Source organism: Aulostomus chinensis, chromosome 8, assembly GCF_037954235.1.
Source record: "Aulostomus chinensis isolate RoL2024-O1b breed Wild chromosome 8, RoL_Achi_v1.0, whole genome shotgun sequence".
NCBI classification, from domain to species: Eukaryota; Metazoa; Chordata; class Actinopteri; order Syngnathiformes; family Aulostomidae; genus Aulostomus; species Aulostomus chinensis.
This window is the reverse complement of record NC_141327.1, coordinates 23,354,940-23,375,778: the sequence shown is the minus strand read 5'-3', so window position 1 is coordinate 23,375,778 and position 20,839 is coordinate 23,354,940. Positions and strand designations below refer to the sequence as shown.

Below are 20,839 nucleotides of genomic sequence, written 5' to 3'. Positions count from 1 at the left end.
GAGCAGCAGTCTTCTTCTGGCATCAGATAAAATAAGACATTTGAAAGACTTAATTGTTAATATTCATCAATACGTCTAATTATGCAACGGAAAGTGAAAAATGCATTACGAGGTTCTCCGTAGATGAATGGATGTGTCCCTGAGAGAAGACACTTCTAACGTGTCTTTATGATTCATTAATCTATCTTCACTAATCAGCGGCGTCGCAACATTGGACAAACAAACACTGTTAAGTCAAATGATCAAAAAGAGCTCAGCATGAAGTATTGAACTGCTCTCCCCTCGCACAATCATCTTTGGGAGGCACAAACATTCAGTGGCATTACTTTGGAGAAAACCTTGTTACCCCTCCCTCCTCTCCACCCCTACCCCTGCCATTTGTGAATGTTCTTCATCCAAAAATGTAAAGTTTTCAAAGTGTCACAGTCTTGCAGCATGAACGGTTTGTCTAGAAGAAAGTGAAGTGTGAGATGTTTAATATTCCTTCACATTTTCCCTTGAACTGTTTTCAATATAATTCCGTAATGGAGAGCAAATAAGTGTATATACGGCGTCTTTATCTCCCCCGTTGTTTTCAATGTATGGAGAGACTGAGGAACTTTGTATTTGCTCCCTCTAGTGAATTATTTTGGAAACGACATAACTGGACGGGTTCATAAAAATATGAGAAGAGATCAGATCCTCATACACATGCATGTAGCATATCCCATACATGAAAATCTCTCTCCCTCTCTCCTAATTACTTCAATAAAATCTTTAATAAAATGACACCTCCTCCTTAAACTTCAGGGGAAAACTCAGCTTATATTACAGTTGTGTAAGTTTCCTAGGAGACTCCAGCATATTCAACCCGTAAAAGCCTTCTCAATCAGTGGCGATGCCATATTTTATACTCATAGTGTAGATAGACCACTTAACTTTGCTAGTCACCAGAACAACAAAAACTTTCAAATTTAAAAATGCATCACTCTGTAAATAGACACTCAACACTTTTTTTGCATCAGTAAAAGTACACATTAATATCCTGTATTCTTTTTGGCCCATTATACGGCGTTAAGAGGTTTCAGACACTATTCATCCTGAGAAATTCCTCTGAGTCCAGTTGGCCAGCTTGGCTATTTCCCACACCCAGCACTTCTCATCCTTTGGTCATTACCCAGCACTTACACTTTGATTTCATCATCAGACTGGACCTATGTAGTTGGGAAATTTCAAAGTGTTGAGGAAGTAATTTTTGATATGTAGATATGTATGTATCCTCTGATTAATATTTCATTTTGTCATTTTGAATTCACACAATATCGCGTATTGCAATAATAACATGATGGTACTCCAACCTGGGGAAGCATGAATGCTATGGTGGATAGCTACTTTGTTTTCAACAGCTCATATCCAGCACGCGTGTCTCTTCACTGTAGGGCACAGCTTCCCCTTAGATGGTACTTCAGTGAGCAGTTAAGATTTAAAAGCACTGGGCAGTTCTCTTTTGCTTCTGTGAATTAATAATCAAAGAAAAGGGGAAGAAGGAGTGAGGCTTTCAAAAATCAATGGAGCCATCAACAAGACTGGGTGTTGTGTGTGCCTTCCCTCACCTGGGTAACTCAGTGTGTGTGTGTGTGTGTGTGTGTGTGTGTGTGCGTGCGTGTGTGCGTGCGCGTGTGCGTTCCTGCTATGCCCATATGCTCATGGCGGCGAAGCTTCTTTCTCAAAGCCGAGCAGTCACCCCAGCAGTTGTACATCTAAATCAGTGGCAAACAGAGCCCAGCTAAGTTGTGTCGAGACAGCTTACTCTTTTGGGTTTGCTCCTCCTAAACACCAGTTGTCTCCTCCAATCAGTGTGGTCAGGTCTGCATTATTGATACAGCAGGGGCCTGAGGGGCCCAGGCTCAGATGGTGAACAGGCACACAATGTTCTCCTGTGTGTCTGAGGAGTGTCTGGTTCTTTGGAGAACTCAGAGGTAAGCTGGGACTAAACTAAAATTAGGCCTTAAGCTGAAACTCTGAGCCAAATTGTTCTGGTTTAACTGCAAATAAAAGGTTGGAAGGCCTCTCTTGGGAGAGTTGATGGTCCTGGATTGAAGTGACTGCTTTCAGAGTGAACACGGTGAGCAGGAGGAGACGGCTCACCGGCAGTAATCTGGAATGAAAAGATGGATAATAGGGAATGTTTGGAAGGCTGAAGGGACAAAAAACATTCTGCAACTTTTACAACTATTGGGTTTTTAGTTATTAGAATAGAATAACTACCGTAGCTCTCAACACAGTGGAGGAGACATTTTTCACTTTACCTCTTAAATCCTCGGTGTGCACAGTGACAGTAAGGTGGACCGGGCTGAGAACACTGACATCCTCAGCAGGAAAGGACGGAGCTCACTCCACTTTTTGAGGTCCTTGAACATCTGCTGGAGGATGTTTTTTGTTTGTTTGTGGAAATCAGTGTTACTTTCTCGGTGGAAGGTTGATGGGGACAGACTTAAGAAAAAAAAAAAAATCTGCGAGGCCAGTGACATCGTGGGGGTGGAGCTGGGCTCTCTGATGGTGGTGTCACAGAACCACTACCTCGGACAATGTCTCCCGCCCCCTCCGTGATGCAAACACAGAGGCACAGACACTTACAGACTCATCCCCTTCATCCTTCTACATGTTCCCTGTCTGGGCGGCAAACATGCTCCCAATGAGTCTCATTTGCTTACTTGACTCAACAGTGCAACAATTCAGTATTGACTGAACGTGATAATAATGTGCAATGACTCATCTGCGATGCTCACACAATGCTATCATATTATACTTGACGTGTATTCAGATGTTCGGTCTATTCTTTGTCTCTTTTCCTATGTATAAATTATTTTATACATATGAATAAATATTGCTGTTGCAACATCAGTGAATAACACACATATTTCTATATTTCATTTGCATATATTTCTGTTATTGTTATCATTCTTATTTATATTGTTGTAGGATGTATTTATTCTACATACATCTATTTCCTCCTCATATATTTTTATTCTTGAACAGGGGCAATATAAAACATCCTGAGTTGGTGTCACCTTATATGCAATATATATATATATATATATATATATATATATATATATATATATATATATATATATATATATATATATACATCAAATATGTGATATGCCAATCGCACATATTTAGGTTTTGAATTATGTGTCAATTCAAATTTTCAAGAGATTCGTTGAAGATTCTTGTGATAAACACAGTAGTCACATTATTATAGAACAAATTAGAGTCAAAACCCTAAATAATATGGAATGTTTTTGTTTGAATTGATTTAGAATGAGTGAAGTTCAAGTGAAGAGATTTTTTTCAAATCTTTCAGGGGCCTTTCAGCTTTCGAACTGCAGCTCAGGTCAGTGAAACAATTCCAGCTTTTGAGGAGAGAGCGGTTTAAATGCAGGGAGCTTTTTTTTTTAAAATTATTATTATTCATCATCATAGTGGTGTTCAGTTAAACTGTCATCTAACATTATGACACTGTGGAACAAATTTAAAGGACGGACATTAAATGTAAACAGAATTTTAAACAGACATTAAATGTAAACAGAATTTTAAACCAGCGTTTTGTTGAGCTTGATTAATAAAACACGGCGGCGTCATTTAATCGTTTCAACATCATCATAAACCATAGGAGTAATACACTGAACATGAGAGCAGAGAAAGGAGGAGCAGCCATTTTCTTGTGATTTAAAGAGTAAACTGACAAGAGGGTCGTTCTGAGTGCTTTACAAGGCCCTCCAGCTTCGAGGGGCTACAATCTCGGTTCAATGAAACACGCTATCATTTCCTGTCAGTGTAGAGGAAGTGACTTGTTAAATGCTGCAGGAGCACTGTGGGCCTTTCTTCTGATAATGCTGTGTATTTTAGATAGGGGTCAATGTTCTGTAGCTGGCTCCAGCAGCTGGCCGGGTCAGTTTCATTTTAGATGAACTGACTCAACTGTCACACTTCATTATTATCAGTTAGGGGGGAAAAAAATGAAATGAAGGGACTTTTAAGAAATATAGATTTAATTTCAATCTTTTTTACTGTATTGTATTAATAAAAATGGGATGGGTTATTGATACGGAAGCTATTGACTGAATAAGAAACATACAAAAAAAAAAACAGAGAGACAATTTAAACATAAAAAGGATTCTGGTCATTTTGACTATAAAATTAATCACAAAAAATATATATTTTGGTCGTGTTATGTATAAGATTGCCACAAAGCTCTTCATTGTTTCATTTATTTAATCCATTCACCACTTTTAAAGAGTATCAATCAAAGCTTGGTATGTAACAGTTAATCACAACACCATTCAGATGTTAATATTTTATGTACATGGGCAATATTTATTCACTGTCATAAAGGAATGGAGTGTGGTTTACCTTGATGTGTTTTGATTTATTCTGCAGGCCCTGAGGTTATACCCGTGAATTAGGGCACATCAATAAGGAAAGACTATCTCCCCTATCCCAAAAGTGATAATTACCAACATCACTATCGATCTGACTATTGATGCATTGCTAATTGTTTTTTGCAGTTATTTATTTATTTCCATCTCTGGCCATGTGAACGTATTGACCTTGCGCAGAGGGAAACATAAGGGTTGTTCTGGAGAGGGAAAACACGCATTAAGATTCCACTTAAAAACCTTAAAACAGCAAGGACTTTGGGTTTTTTTTTTTCCATTCAGAGGAGAGAACGTGATTATGATCTGTTCATGAGACCGAAGAGCACAGGCAGAATGGCAATTTGATATGAGACAACATCGCATCATAATTTCGTTTTTTTCCTTCGCTGGAGCCTTGAAGCGTGCCGTGCTGGAGTGTCTCCACAGACCTCACTGAAGGTTCAAGATGTCATTGTATTGATCTGGTGAAATACTTGATTTTTTAATATAAAGAATAATAATAAAGATTATTCATCATTTAATGCATATAGGATTTAGCACATCAAAAATATATTCAGGTCTCTTGAATTATGGGTCCTTCTTAAATAAGCTCAAGGTCTAGCTGCATGAATATGTGATTTCACTTGGTGTAAAACTCACACAAAGTTTGTTTCGAGTTTGCGCTCGAAATGTAAAATACATGTTAATGGTTGACACATACGTTAAATACGCTGTAAATTAAAGGCTTTTTTGTATTGATAGCACAGGAAATCCGCCCGAGGTAACGAGCGTAACTGTTGCTCTTTGTAATAATAATAATAATAATTGTTTAAATGCCTTGTCAAACTGTGAATGTTTGAGCACGACCTGCGGTCTGATAAAAGGCATAAGTAATACAAGCATAACCATCTCTACAATATTTTGTCAATATTCATCTTCTGAATGTCTAATCTTTTTACCAATATTATGGACATGATTACATTTTCCAGCTGCCATAAGTTTCCTTTCTCTTGTATCTTTGTTGGTTTTTCTGATGAGGAAATAAAAAAATGGAACCTTTGTTTTGTGGTGTTTTTTTTAATGACTGTATTTGACTTTAAAAAAAAAAAATCTGATTAACATTTGTTTTATGTCTATGTCTTTATGAAAATATACATAACCTTGTATTCATATTAGGCTATCAGCCAACCTTTTATTAGGTTGTAGGAGTACAGCTCAAATGTGGAGCAGCATCTACTGGATGAGCTGTTCCAAGTGTGCATCAGGTGTGAATTGTGTTTGGGAGAAATATTTTATATTTCAGGGAGAAAAATACAATAAAAGGAAAACTCGACAAGGGCACGAGGAGGTAAAAATTGTCTGCGGGAGTTTACAAGTAATAAGAGTTGACCTCTATGTAAAAGTGAGCGCCTCCGTTCTGGACAGCAAAAAGAAGGCTTTGTTGTCAAGTTCTCTCTTATTTATGATGTCAGGAAACAACTGTGGGAGGTCATTGTTGTTGTTTTTTTTCACGACGTGGCCAAAATGTTCAGAAAATATATAGAGATTTATTTTGCTGCATGAGGCTAAATGTGTGCAGCAGCTTGTTAGCTGAATTCACCTTTATCAGACCACAGGAGCTTTGGGACACACATGCATGGAGGGCACATTGGGGCCAGTGTGTGTGTGTGTGTGTGTGTGTGTGTGTGCACGCGTGCGTGTGTGTGTGTGGGAGGTGGTTGGCCATTGAGACAGCTGGCCTTTGCCAGGACATCTGGTACCTGTCACACCACTTAGTGTGTGTGTGCGTGTGTGTGAGCACTTCATCGGAGTGTCCTGCCCAGTTCTGCCCACCCATCAGGTACCTGTTTAGACCTTTAGTCAGAGCTGTAACTGAACATCAGCGAGGGCCATGTAGGTGTCTAATGCAAGGAGCGTGTCAGCCTTGTGTCCCAGCATGGAGGTAGGACGTCCTTGTAGAGCGGTAGCGTCTCTCCGCTTGTCACACACGGAGGGTTTTTGGATTTCATCCAGGAGAGATAGGTGTTGATGGGAGAAGGTGGCTGGGCTGAGGCTGAGTCTGCCTCGTCGGTGACCTCATCGATCACAACGCCCACAGCTGAAACCCACACTAACGCAACTTTTTGTGATATATTGTGGATCCTAATGATATATGTGCACTCCCACGTGCACATATTTACAATTGATGTCAACAGTTGATGATTGGAAGGTAATTACAGGGTATTTATTTTCACCTGCTCTTCCCCGTCTCTCCCTCCAACTCCCGCCCCTCCAGATTGTGAAGCTGAGCCTCTAGCAGTGTAGTGCTGCTGAAGGTGTGTTTGTGCTGTTATGCCCTCTGGCTTGGCTGCCAGCTTACTCCCACTGATCTGAGCCAGAAGGCAGACTGCCGAGGAATACCGATCACCTTGCCCAGACCGAATCCTTTGAGCTCTCTCTGGCATCTTTCCCCCTTCTGCCAGTTTCCTCGTCTGCTCCTCTCTTCCCCCTTCTGAAGTTGACAACAAAGACATCCTCAGGGTCCTCCTTGATGTGAGACCCACTCTTGATCTTTTTTCCCTATGTTTTTGTACCTTATAGTTGCACTACTTTCATATTCCACTAGCACAATATTTACACACTAGAAGACAAAGAAACAGGGGTCTTTTCATGTAGGAACCCCTGCCAACATGTTAATCACCTGAGGAACTGCAGTGGTCATATCGGCCCAGCAGAGGCAGGACATTAGTCAGATATCTCTGTCTGTCTATCTATCTATCTATCTATCTACTGGACTGTCATTGGAACCATGATATCCAATAAGACTCTCTTCTCCTCCACATACATCCCTCTGCCTCTCTCCTTACCCCACCCCGTGCCTCGAGCCCCCTCCACCCACCCCACCACCAACCCCCTGTTTCCATGAAGAGAAATCTCTGAAGAGCTAATTAGTGGTGGAATGGAGTCCAGGAACAGCCAACAGAGCTGAAGAAGGGAGATTGGCACTGGCGCTAGCTTTATCGGTCAGGGCCTGACAGAGGGGTGACAGTGAGTGGAGGCAAACCACCGGCTCACAACTGACACAGACAATAAAGTGAGTCTTTGAGAAAGAGAGTGACAGGCAGGCAGGCAGGCAGGCGAGGGGGAAAGCTGGCTTCTCAGGCTGTCCTGCGGCCTGTAGGCAAACCGCACAGTCCCAGCGAGACAGACCTTCACCCTCCCCACCCCCCCCGTCCCCACCCCACCTCCTCCTGTACCAAATTTTGTCTTCATGGCCTATGACTGCATCATATTCTTGACTGGATTCAACTTCAAACCACCTGTTTAACATCAGACAGCGCGGTGCTTAGTAGCACATCATCTAAATACATGAAGCGCTGCACACACACACACACACGCGCGCGCGTGCAAATACTCAACTTATATATATTCAAGAAGTATAAATGTCAGACAAATAAGCATAAGCTCAATCACATATTTTATTCCCTCAGAAATACCTTCCACAAATCCTACAACACTGTGATACTATGATTGCAATTATGAGCATTTTCATGCAATTTTCACTTTCCTATCTTGGCAATTTGATCTTATGATGAACTATATTATCTATAATTATTTGTATATAGTGAAATCATAAAGACCCCCCCCCCCCCACACACACACACACACACACACGCACACAGTTTTTTGAGTTCACTTTGCCAGATTTATTGAATTGCCATGAACATTTGGAAAACAGTGAGGGCATTTCTCAAAATAGTTTATACAGCAAGCAAAACAAAACGAATGACCACAAAAGCCTGTTTCTTCCTCAAAATCATTACTCTTACAATTACCATCATTACTTTTTCGGCTGCACTTTTTGGATTAAAGGTCTTTCATTGTTATAATTACTAACCAGATGTGGCCTCAGGCCCCAGGAAGGTGATGATACTTCTCTTACTGGTCTGTACGGTGCTAACTTGTATAAAACTGCTTTTGGCTACACTGCGCAATTTAGGCAACTAATTACTTTACGCAGGCTGCTTAAGCCACGTGACATCAGTCGTTTCCTCTGTACGAACATAGGCGGAAGTAATTAAGCACACCTGGCGTTCTCTCCTCACGGAGCTCGCGCACCTTTCGCGCGGCAGAGCGTTTGACCGGAAGTGGGACCTGCCTTGTGTTTTGTGTCACTTTATCGAGGATTAAATAATTTTGGTTTCCCTTCTGGAGTCCCAGGAATGTTCATTGTTTTGCTGTCGGACGTGGGACCCCTCTGCCGGATTTCACCTGGCCCTCAGGTAAGATTTTGGGTTGAAGTTAAATCTTTGTACTACTTTTTTAAACTAAGTCTGTCTGCTGTGCTGTTTTTTGTTTTGCCTTTGGTAGGGGATTCATTCATGAATATATACGTTATTTGTAATGTAAATGTTTTAATGTCAGTCAAACTTTGAGTTCTGCTGCCTGCTTGCTGGTGTTTAAGAGGACCCTGCTCATGACAGGCTGACACTGTTGCATTTTGCAGCCTTCAGCTGTTCCTGTTGCTTCTGTTTGGTCATGTATATTTGATTTTAGTTAATAGCAGATTGACCAGCCATGTGGAGGTTACTAGCATTGTGGTGGTGGTTGAACATATCGGTTATCATTTGAGAACTGGACTAAAGCAACTGTGGGAAACCGTTATAGAAAAGCCACCTAGAAATTCGCACGTCAACAGCACCACAAGTTACAGCCTCTGAAACGACCATTAGTACAAATCCACGCATTGATTTATTGCAGGGGTATTGTATCATACTAAATTTGTTCAATTGACGGAACGGTATGTCTGCAACATCTTACCTTTTGTTGAGTCAAGTCAGCCATAACAAGAAGCAGCGGGTAAAGCCAGAGGGAGGGACACACACACACACACACACACACACACACACGGTTTCCCTGGCAGGTATCAAGAATAGTTTAAGTGTGAGAAAGTATGTAACATGAGAACAAACGACTCTAACGATGTTTGCCTCACCATACCTTTGCTAACATGGCCTGAGTATGGAGAAGGGTCAGAGAGGTGGCATTACACTTTTATGATGATACTTTATTTATTTTGTCAAGTAAATCCAATCAGAATGCCTAGTAGCTACCCAGATAGCAAACAGGAATAATTAGCATCAGTGGGAGAGGTGGCGTCTCCTTGTACTCTGGCCTCCACTTGCTTGTAGAAGAGGTGAGCCGGTGGAGGAGCTAAATATTGATGGAACTGTCCACACAGAGTGAAACTCAAACACACTGTCCAGCTTTGTTAAGGGCTGCGTTTCAATCCTGCGCCAACTTCTCATACTCATTTAGAATGACAAACGGTATTCATTTAGTTTTCTTTTTCTTTTCTCTCAACATGCAAACAACCTCTAATTACATCGCCACCATATAATTATAATTTCACCGTACAAAATGTATTTGTCTCTCTTCCCGACATTTCGTTCGGCTGTCTCTCTCACTCACACACGCGCGCGTAACAAATAAATCCAGAGTTATGAATATTACACCAGCTGAATTGGTAAGTTTACACATGATATGTATTCAGCTTGAAAGTTGCACTAACCTGTATGGGGAAAGTTTATTTAGACAGGAAATCCTGCAGCAAATCACTGGGTGACACAAACGATAACAAAATATTTATTTATGAGCCTTAAGCCAGACTAGAGTCAATGAGATTAACCAGTTTATATTAGCATGTTGAATGAAGTTGTTAGTCGATGTCAGCTGGTGAAAACTTTCCAGGAACTCTTAAGGCGGACCTACTATAAGGTGGTGTGGCAGTTCTGCTTTTAGTGACAAGCTGTGTGCTCTGTGTGCAGCAGAATTTTAGGTCTCACAAGAAGGTTGTGTTCTCAGTGACGTTTCTCCGTCGGCGAGAATATTTTCACCAAACTCAGCGGAGGGATTTAGTGTGGGCTGAGGAAGAACCCTTAACATCTTGTGGTAGATTAGATGTGGTGGCTCCAAATGGGAGCTCCAACGGGACACGTGGGTCATCCACATCCATCTCATATTTGGTCAGAAAGAGTTTGGTAATGGGTCAGAAGGCTGAGTTATTCTTAAATGTTGTTGCCATGGTGAGGCAGCAAATTTTGGTGTTTCACTATCGAACGATAAACTGCATTTAAGAGGTTCAAATGTGGATATCTTATCCTCCGCAAAGTAATGGCAAAAGTGTTCACTATGTGATTTGAATTTCTCGGCTGTAAGTGATGAAAGATAAAATGCCCTGACAGAAAGTGCATGGGGCCAGTGGTGGATCTCTAAACCTTCATTATTAATTTTGAAATCATATGTCATTGAAGGCAATTGTCTTCCACACCCAGCAGATTACAACAAAACCCTCAAGTTAAGCCACCTACTGAGATGAGAATCACTTCTGCTCTGTAGGCATTTTTTGCACGAGTTAATTAGTTTCCAAGCTTTGTAAAATCAAGATTGTTATTCTGCGTCTGAAGTTTACACTGGGGATCGTTGGGGACGTCCCTTGTGTTCGACTCACCACCTCTAGAATGTCTCCTATGTCAATCCCCCAAAGAGTTAAGTTGCGTGCTAATTAATTTTATGTTTTCACAGGATGTACTGGTTAGAATTATCTGTCCAAATAACCCACCCTCAATACACTTCAAATACATCAGCTTGGAAATTGTCAAAGTGTACCATTCACATCAAACTGTCCTTAGATACTCTTTAACATTGAACAGTGTTTGGACACAGGTAGAGGTCTGAAATTGTTAGTAAATAAAAAAACAAACAAACCAGAAACGTAAGATGACCAGAAAGAAAGACTTCAAAAGCATTTTTCCTAATTACCTGCACCCACTCATTCGTGTTCACCTCTTTTAAAATGCAGAATATTTCTGAAACTGTACTGAAGTTGTATTTGCAAAGTTAGTTGATTGGAGCAGAACAATGTTGTGAGTATTGGCTTGTTATTAGGTGAAACAACTACCTCTGAACTAGCTAGCAGTCCTCAGACTGAAAATGGCAGATTTTGATTTTTGAAGAAGAGATGTAAAGATACACTATAATTGGTGTCTTGCATAGCCGGTGGTTTCCCCCGAGGTTATTTTGGCAGGGGTGCCATCACTGCATTCTGGGCTTCAGCTGCCCGTTACAGTAATGACCGACCACAGACATACGGTCCTAGATGTTTCATCAGCTGAAGGTTTCGGTAGAATGAAGTGAATTTATGACTTTAAATCAGTGTCTCGACTGAACAATTATTTTGTACACTTTCTTACCCCTCGCTCTGAGCTCTCTGTCTGTGGTACCACTCTGCGTTAACTGAAAGGATTAACTGAATCAGCTGTAATGAGCTAGTGTTGATTGCGGTTGCGATGTGATTCAGAACATCAGAAGTACCGTACTCGTCATTCTTGTGTCATTGTTCACATCATTGAGAGACATATTGAAATGATAACTGGACCATTGTCAACCACCTGCATCAAAGCTTTTTTTGTCTACAATCGATCTGCAGACTGGGACATCTCTGTAGTATTTTGACACACAAATATTACACCTTCTACAATGTGGATATTTCACTGGGCCACATTGTGATTGCAATGAAATTTCAGCCCTACCTGGATTGCGAGTGAGTAGGATTTCAATTGATATTATGATTCATTTCCTAGCCCTAAATTTGAGAGAGGATGATGCTCAGAAAGGCTATACAGCAACAAATGAAACAGAACTGCTTTGTGATGTCATGGCTACATCCTGCAGAGACCTGATGTGCTCATTGCAATGTATGTCCTCTCCCATTGTACTGCACTATTCTCATAGATGCTAATCATAATGCCAAGTTGGCCTTCAGGGCAATTCTAAATGTAACCAGAGCAGCAGAATTGATTAGTGTTCATCTCAGGAGGACTAGAGGTCAATTGGAATTGCTGAAGTCTGTTTACCTCTGTTTGGAATATTGCTGTCTTTAACTGAAAAGACCAAAAAGGACAGGAACTGGACAAACATGGGAACAATTATGTCCTCCAATGTGACTGATGGCTGTCCAAATTAGAGTAACTGGCAAGTGAAATTCAGTCTTTCATTCCGCCTACTGGGGAATGGTATTGTCCTGTTTTTTTGCTTTACTTTTTTGCTCGAGTCAATCCATGAATACCTTAGGGTATGTTCAATTATTAATGGTGCCCTAATGACAGCTGTAGTCCTAGATATAAGAATGACCTTACAGCATTGATCATTTTTGATGTTGGATAACAATCTTTGAACTTTCCATGGTTTCATTTGGCTGCATCCACAGCCAGAATCAGAGTATTTTAGTTCAGCATACTACTTAACTTTTCTTTTTTTGCTCCAATAGTTGTTTTTTTAATTAAATTACTACATGCAGTGCAAAAGGGATTTCTATTGGCAGCCAATGAAGTCTCTGTCAAACCAACTTTACGCTCTGATAAACCCAACATTCAGTACCTACTCTGTAATATCAGACAAATTTAGCAATTGTATAACATGACAACAAAATTAAAATCCCTCTGAACAGTGCAAAACTTAAAAAAAAAAAAAAAACGGATCAAAACGCAACATATGACACCAGAAAGTTCGAAAAAAAGGGAGCCACTGTCAGCCTACACTCTGATGACAGCAGATGATAGTTGGCTTTCTCTTAGCTTTGCTTGTAGCTACTGTCCAAAACACAGCTAAAAGCCTAAAGGAATGAAGGTGCAAACACTGCGATCTGAAAGTGATTGAAAACATTTGTGTTCAAGGGAATCTGATGACTTTAAAAGTTTTGGTTCAGGCACCATTAAAGCACTGGCATTGCTATCACAAACACTGGAGCTGTGAGCAGCAACTCAGGATGAGGTGCCTTGCTCAAGGACAAAACAACTTGATCTTCTAGGAACAAAAGTTATCGTCAAATAATGTGTGGTCCATTTCCAGACTTGTAGCAGAGTCTTCCAGCAGTAATGACGTACAGTGTAGTATAACAAAACAATATTTGCAATGCTGCACTGTGGATTTGGCCTTTTTCATGGCATGTGCTGTTGTGCCATAGTGCGTGTAGAGTCTGCAGACGTGTGCGGATGTCTGTTGCTGTACAAAGTGGAGATGATGGTATTAAAAAAATTGTGACCTTGTGAAGGGAATCGTGATGGACGTCCCTGTTTCTGGAGGCAACCCGCAAGGCTTTTTCCTTGTTGAGGGCCCGCTATCAGGCAAACCTGCACGATGGCAATGAGAGTGGATTTGTTATTTTTCAAGTAATTTGTAAAGGAAGTTTTATATTGAAATTATAAAATATATTTCATCCTTAGTGCAGCGTATTGATTTTTGAAAGTCGACTACATAAAAGTAACATAAGTTGTGTTGTAAGAAATATGAAACCTTGCTGTTGAGGTAGGTTTGAGTGCTTTTATTCATCCTTGGATCTGTGATTATTTGCAAGATTATACAGAGTCAATGACTTCAAAAATTACTTCAGATTCATAAAATTCTAAATATACAGTTTGGGAAAAGCATGTAGAGGACTGTCAATGTTTTTAAAGTTTTACTTAGCAAAATGAATAGATTAGAGATGTCAGTTTCACAGTTTATAAGCCCTCTGTGTCCCCAGAGGGCTGCCGTAGCCTCTGGCCATTTTCCCCTTACCTTAGGCATCATCTGGAAAAAAAGCTGATGCTTCTAGTCATTCTGCATCCCTGCATCTGTCTGAAAATAATTGGTCAGGAACCTTCCTTCCAAAAAGGGGCCATGAAAGAGTAATAGCTTGCAGCAAAAACACGCATGTCTGACAGATCACATTTAAAACAGAGAATGTATAGACCTACGCTATGTACAGTCCACACACCTAACCTGTTCAAACAAAGTTTCCTTTGTTTGATCAACACTGCCAAGAAGGAGAATGGATGTCAGTGCAGCTGAACCCTCCAGGATTTGCAACAGGAAGAGTATAAAAGTTGTAGTGTGCAACATAACTGAATGTCGTATTGGTAGCCATTTATATACTGTTTAAACACTGTCTCTTTTTTGTTTTTATTCTCTTGTGACAAAAAAAAAAAATCTCACTAACATCTGGCTTTTTTCAATAGTAAGGACATGTTTGATCGACATTGACTCCTGGGTCAAATGAGCCTGCAGTGGACACGGGTATTCATCTGCTCTGTCGCTGATTAGCACAAACAATCGGATATGACATGCAGTTGGGTCTCCGATCACCAAAGTACACGGAGGCAGTGACAGCTTGTTGCCTTGGCTGGTAACGTCTGTGACTCTTTGTCATCTCAGCCACAAGTTCAAGCCATCTCCATCCAAACCGCCCTTTTAGTATGAAAAACAGACAGAAGTAAACGATGTGAAATAGAAACACTGTCACGCCCCTGCCGCGTTGCTTTTTACTACAGCTTCCACAGCTTGTATTCCAGCCTAAGACACTGCAATGCACTGGAAAACAGAAAGGTAACTTCTTGTCTACTCAAAGATTACCAGGCTTTTACCCATTTTCCTGGGTTAGAAAACCCAAGTTGGCGTGTGCAGTGTTAAAAGGGTAGAATGACAGTGTTTTGGTTGATCTTATTTCCCTCTTTTGTGTCAGGGTAACGATATCATCATAAAAAAGAACTCTTCTATTAACAAGTCTTTTCTTATCAACACAAGCATTTGCCACTGCCATCATCTCATTTAGTCCAAAGAAGATTGACAAGGCAAATATTAACCAATGCAACACATGGCCGATATGCCTGTGCATCTCTTCTGTATGGTATAATTTACTGTCACATGGTGAGAGGAATGTTGGGCGTGAATGCTCATTTTGTTATTAACAAAATTACCATGGTTGTGATCCAAAACTATTTTGAGAGCAGAGTTATTAGTCGCTTGCTTTTGGTCCAAACAAGCTTGTGGTCTTTTTTTATATTCCATATATTCTTACAAGCAACAGTGATTATATTCATTCACATCTTTCTCCCCACTCCAACATAAAGAGACTGTTTTCTTCTATACTTAAAATGAATTTTATTTAATAAAAAAAAGATACACACTTACTTGCAATCCACTGTTGAAGGGGACTTGTATTGCATTCAGTGGCTTGGGCCTGGGTCTTCACCACTGTATGTAGCAAATGTGGGTCTAATAACATGGCATATCTACATTTGCCATTCTTTTTGGCCATGTCTAATCCGGCAGAAGAAAGACTCCTGCTCTCAAGTACTGGAGGGAAAACAATACCACTGGGCTTTGCTCTACCTGTAAGCTCACAGATGAGACAGAAACAGAGAAAAATTAAGGGGGAAAATCATTATTCTCTGAATGAGATGTCTTGGGTTTGATCAGAGTGTGAATCAAAGCCCATCTCTTAGACTACTTAAACATTCACTTTTAAAATTCCAACCTGATTGTACTTTTATGGAAATTTCTTGCCATCCGTGGCTGCATTCTCTCCTGTCTCCAGGTCCTCTTGTATCCCTGTAGATATCTGACTCTGCCCTTCATTAGAATTCTCTTGGTAAGAAAGCAGGAGAAATGAGGAGAAGATGTAAATTCAGTCGAAGAGAAAAGGTTTAGATCTTTCCCCTTTTTTGTCCAGGGAAAAGACACAAAAGAAAAATCATGGATATACCACATCATCAATTCAAACCTGACACCAGGGCAGAAGACTTTAAGAATTTCATTAAGAATATGTTAAAGCTTCACAATCAATGCATCATCAGACTAGAGAGGGTTTTTGATGCTGCTGCCTCAAATTCAAATGTATATAGGGAGAATAACTGCAACAGATTATCAACAAATTTGACTATATTCTCCATGAATGTGGGACTGTTGATAATTATGAATCACAATTTACAGCTTGCACCCATACAAGGAAAAGCACCAAAAAAATATAACCTAACCATGTTTTCACAAATGTTTTTTGTTGGGTTTATGAGCAAGTAGACAGTTTTGTGATAGACTTGGATCATAAACTGAAAACACGACCTCCAGAAGTTTACCGCTACTTTCAGTGGCTTACGCTATTTTCCATGGTTGCTACCCAAAGATATGTAAGTAGAGCAGAGATTTTCCACTGAGCTGTTTTAATGGACATTGCTGCAAAAAGAAGTAGTTTCCTCATAAAACGGAAGCCTGCGTACACTGTGGTACGTCATAAAATGAGGCCTAACTGTGGTGGGGGTGCTTTCACACCAGTGCATCTACTGTGGCAGCTAATATTAATTGGATGTTCCAGGGTTTTAGTGCAGACAGTGTTAGAACATGAATATAAGAAGATTTTCCTGGTTACCTGCTGTGAAACTACTTTTTACATTTTACAGGCATTAGAACGGTCACTTTTGGCACAGGAAAAAGCCAACGACATCAAAATAAGCCTCGTGGTGAAACTGACGATGTAAATGATCTCGACTGATCCTCCTTATTACTTATTTTATTTTGTTTCTTTAAAAATCAGTACACCTGGAAGTGATTTTATGTTCATTTTTACACGTCCTATTCATTTGAAAAAAGGGTGCCTGATTAAATTATTAAAAGGCAAACTACTGTGATTTCATACAATTAAAACACTTCATAGGTTTGTCCTAACAAGCATATGTAAACCTTTAAAAAAAACTTCCCCTATACAGCATAATAAAATGGTTTATTTAATAATATTTACAGGTTATTTTGGTTACAGGAACCAGAGATATTATAAAAAATTTGAAACATTCATATTATAATATGTAAAATAGAACAGGATAATACCATGTGATCAAAACTCATCATCAGATGTTGCCGTAGATTTTTTTTTTTTGAAGAGTGACAGTCTGAATATTATTTTGATATGGAATAGGAAGCAAAGCAGGCTGCAAAAAATGTAACTAATGACTAATAATCGTATAAAAATGTAAGATCAAATCTTCTCATCACTCTTCAGCTTTACTTTGTGTGCCATTCAAGATGGAGGTGGGGTCGACCCTTAAGTTTGGCTGATAGGACTTTTGTCTCAAGCTCTTTATTTTATTGCTCTTTTATACACTCTTTTTGATTAAATATTTGTAGAATCCACAAACGGATATAAAGAGTGAGCATTGATTTAAATTTTTTTTTTTTTTAACATAGCTCCTGCCTGGCAGTGATGATGTATGGGTGTTACATGTGAGCTGCAGCCACACAGGAACAGCCTCAAATCTGAAGGGAAACAAAGTCACAAATCCACTCTGGTGCCAAGATTATTAGAAATTTAGAAAAAAAAAAAAAGCCTTTCAAGTGAAAAATTCTTTGAATGGCTGCCCACCATGATGTGAAAAAAAAAAAAAGGCCGTAATAATACTTGACCAACCGGGGGACTGGCATCAAGGCGGAGGGGAGTCACATGGCAGCCAACCAGCGTTTCTTCTCATTACCAAGGAGCTTTGCCCCGACTCCCAGATGCTAATCAGTCTCCCAGAGACCTGGAACGCTGTGTGGTTAGGACAGATTTACAGCTCTCCTCAGCCCTTCACTTTTATGAAAGATGATCATGCGCACAGAAGGAAAAGAATGTTCTCCAGACCAATGTTAAAATGCAATGCAAAGTTTCAGGCATGAAAGGCGAACACTGTAGGATTATTTCACAGCTATCTCAGGGAGGATGAAAAAGGAAAGAATGTGGAACAAAAATATCAAAGGGCCAGAGAAGAAGGGGTAAAAAAAAAAAAAAAAAAAAAGGGAGAAAAGCTTTGAAATATTTAGTACAAAGTCCCAACAGGTGGTCAAGAGTGCACTGCAAGGCTAGGCTTTCATTATCATAAACAGACGATGCTGCTAATGAAATGGAGCTGTTGATTGTGCTCTAATCAAGGAAAAATTGATTTATAATTTTTTTTTTTTTAAGAATTAGTTTCTGACATGAGAATGAATGTCATTTTTTTTCAGAAATGAAATGTAATTCAGGATATCTCTGTTGTATTATGTTTTTGAAGCTGATTTGTAAAGATTTTTACTCGTTTGACAAAAAAAAAAAAAAGGAAAGGTGGCCACAGCCTGGAGGTCTAATGGTCTAAATTCATATCAGAATTGGAAAATTGTGTCAAGGAACCAAAAATGCAGCTTAATTTAGTTTGAGGCCTATTTTTAAAAATTACCAGGCTGTTTTTCAAACATGTTTTATTAACTTACATGAAAAAACAGACACAAAACACACTATAATATGCAGGAGTTTTTATTTGTACTGTACATCAGACGGATATATTCTGTAATTTAAACACACCAGTGCTTCAGAAACAAACACTGGTGCAGATGCACTGATGAGCCACATTTGTTTATTACAGTCAAACCCATTTAAATAGACACCTGAACACTATTTGAAAGCAACGTTTACATATTGTGAACACTCAGACACCCGTCATAATCCTTGAGGCAATGTAATGGTGAGCAATCATTTTAATTTAGTCTTAGTCTTCACTTTTGACCAAATGATGGTAAATTCCCTGTCAGAAGTTTGAAGTTGCCCACTTATTTTTCACGAGCGAGAGGTAGTTCATTTGTAACCATTTTTGAGAGAAGTCCTCATATTTTACAGATTATAATCTGCTAATCCTACAATTTTTTTTTTTTTTGCTCACTGGCTTCCTTTGGTGATAAATGTATCAATTGTCTACACAAAATCTCCTCTTTGACTGCTTGGGAACTCATTGATTAATCAACAAATTGCTTAAGCACGATTTGACTGACATAAAATCACTCCAACTCCGATTTAAGAATTTTTAAAGCCATATTTCTACATTGAAATGCAGCCAATCATCTAATGATCTTTTGATTCGACTTTTCCCTTGACTATTAGTGATGTTTCTCAGTGGATGTTCTAAGCAGTAGTTTGTATTTTACATGCTGATTTTGGAAGTGATTGTTCAAATTTAGTCACACAGAAATTGATCTTTTTCGGCTGCAGCAGTAGAGGTAGTAGGTCAGAGGAATTAAAGTTTAAAATACTAGTTTTATTTGATATTGTGAATGTATCAAAATGAATAAATGTTGGCTTATGATTTTAAATGAGCAGTGGCACAGTATTTGGTTTGATTGCAAACTGGAAGCTATTTACCTTTTGGCTGAAAAGGAACTAAAGTGGTCAGGTGAACTAACTGATGTCTGAGTCTTGTATTAAGCAATAATATTCAAGACTGTGTAGTCGTGAAAGATGTGTGCTGTTTTCAGCTTGATAGTTTTCTAGGGAACCGAAATTAAAAGGAAGCAAGCCATATTCCACACTGTTGTTCTCCATTCCATAAACTTGCGGTGAAAGCCTGAGGGTGTCTCGGCAGTCAGTCTGTCATACACTCTTCCTCGTTCCTGCTCATCTACCACCCACATCTGTGCATCTTAATATGGAGCTAAATTGCATTAACGCCACTTCCTTCCTGGTTCCTCATCTTCAGACTGTGTGGGTAAGTTCCCTCCACCAGTCGTACAGCGGCAGTATCTTCGACAGAAATGACGGACTCTCTTTTAACATTTAATCTGCGCGAAACTAACAGTGAATTATAGACGACAAGTAACAGCAGCACATCAGTGATCTTTCAAGACGAGCCTTTTAAGTTTGTCGGTCTTTCACAAGGGCAGATCTCCACAGATGAACCCTGTATCTCTGAGATTATTAATACAACCCTTAGGGAGAACAAACTGCAAGTCTAGCAACTACTTTATTAATCCCTCCTTAAATTAAGGCGCATTGGTGGGCATCCTTTTCCTGTGGTTTCCCCGTTGCAGGTTTTACACACAGTAGAAGGCAGCAGAGGTTCATAAACCCAAATGTCCCCTGGCGATTATTAGACACACTAACGACAATGCAATTAAGACCTTCGTCTAACTAAAAACAACTGAGTATGCAAAAAAAGTAAACTGTAGCGCAGTGTTTTTATTTTCCTTAATTCATAGACAGGTCCTGAGTCTGCCTTACAGGTAAGTTTGAATTTCATTTGGCTCTGCTCTCTCTTAACAAACGAGATGAAGAAAAGGGGTTAATTAACATATATTTACAAATTATACTATTCAAACTAATTTAGTTTCTGCAAAATGAATCTCAATTACAAAGGAACCTGAAATGGAAATTTCTGGGCATTAAAATGGATGAGTGTTGTTTTATGAGAGTCTTTGGCATCACTGATCTTTTATTAAAGTTCTCCAGTAGCCTTTTGCAGGGTTTGAATGAGGAGTGCTCACCAGCGAGCGAAAACACACATGCGTGCGTCCACAGACACACACACACTTACATACAGATGCACACACACGCATGCTTCCTAACTATGAGTTAATTATATGCATGCAGCGTTCATGGATAAAAAGGCTGCTGGGAGAAGACGTTACTGTTTCTTTAGGTTCTTGGGTTGATGATGGTTCTAAATTAGCTACATGATTGGAATTGATTTGTTTTCCTGACACATTAACAGCACAGTGAACCATCTGTTAAGGAAGAAGTCTGATTATATTTTAGTCATTTGCACATCTTAATAATAAAACCCCAATTTTTTTTTTTTTCAATTTCT

At 39.5% G+C, this 20,839-nt stretch overlaps 1 long non-coding RNA gene across 1 annotated transcript in view; it reads left to right on the top strand.

Annotated features, from left to right (window-relative positions):
• The first annotated feature begins 8,414 nt into the window (after positions 1-8,414).
• LOC147257687 (uncharacterized) overlaps positions 8,415-20,839 on the top strand; it is a 50,473-nt gene continuing 38,048 nt past the window's right edge. Inside the window, exon 1 of the long non-coding RNA XR_015117485.1 lies at positions 8,415-8,665. This is a non-coding gene — a long non-coding RNA (uncharacterized LOC147257687). The remainder of the gene's footprint in view (positions 8,666-20,839) is intronic.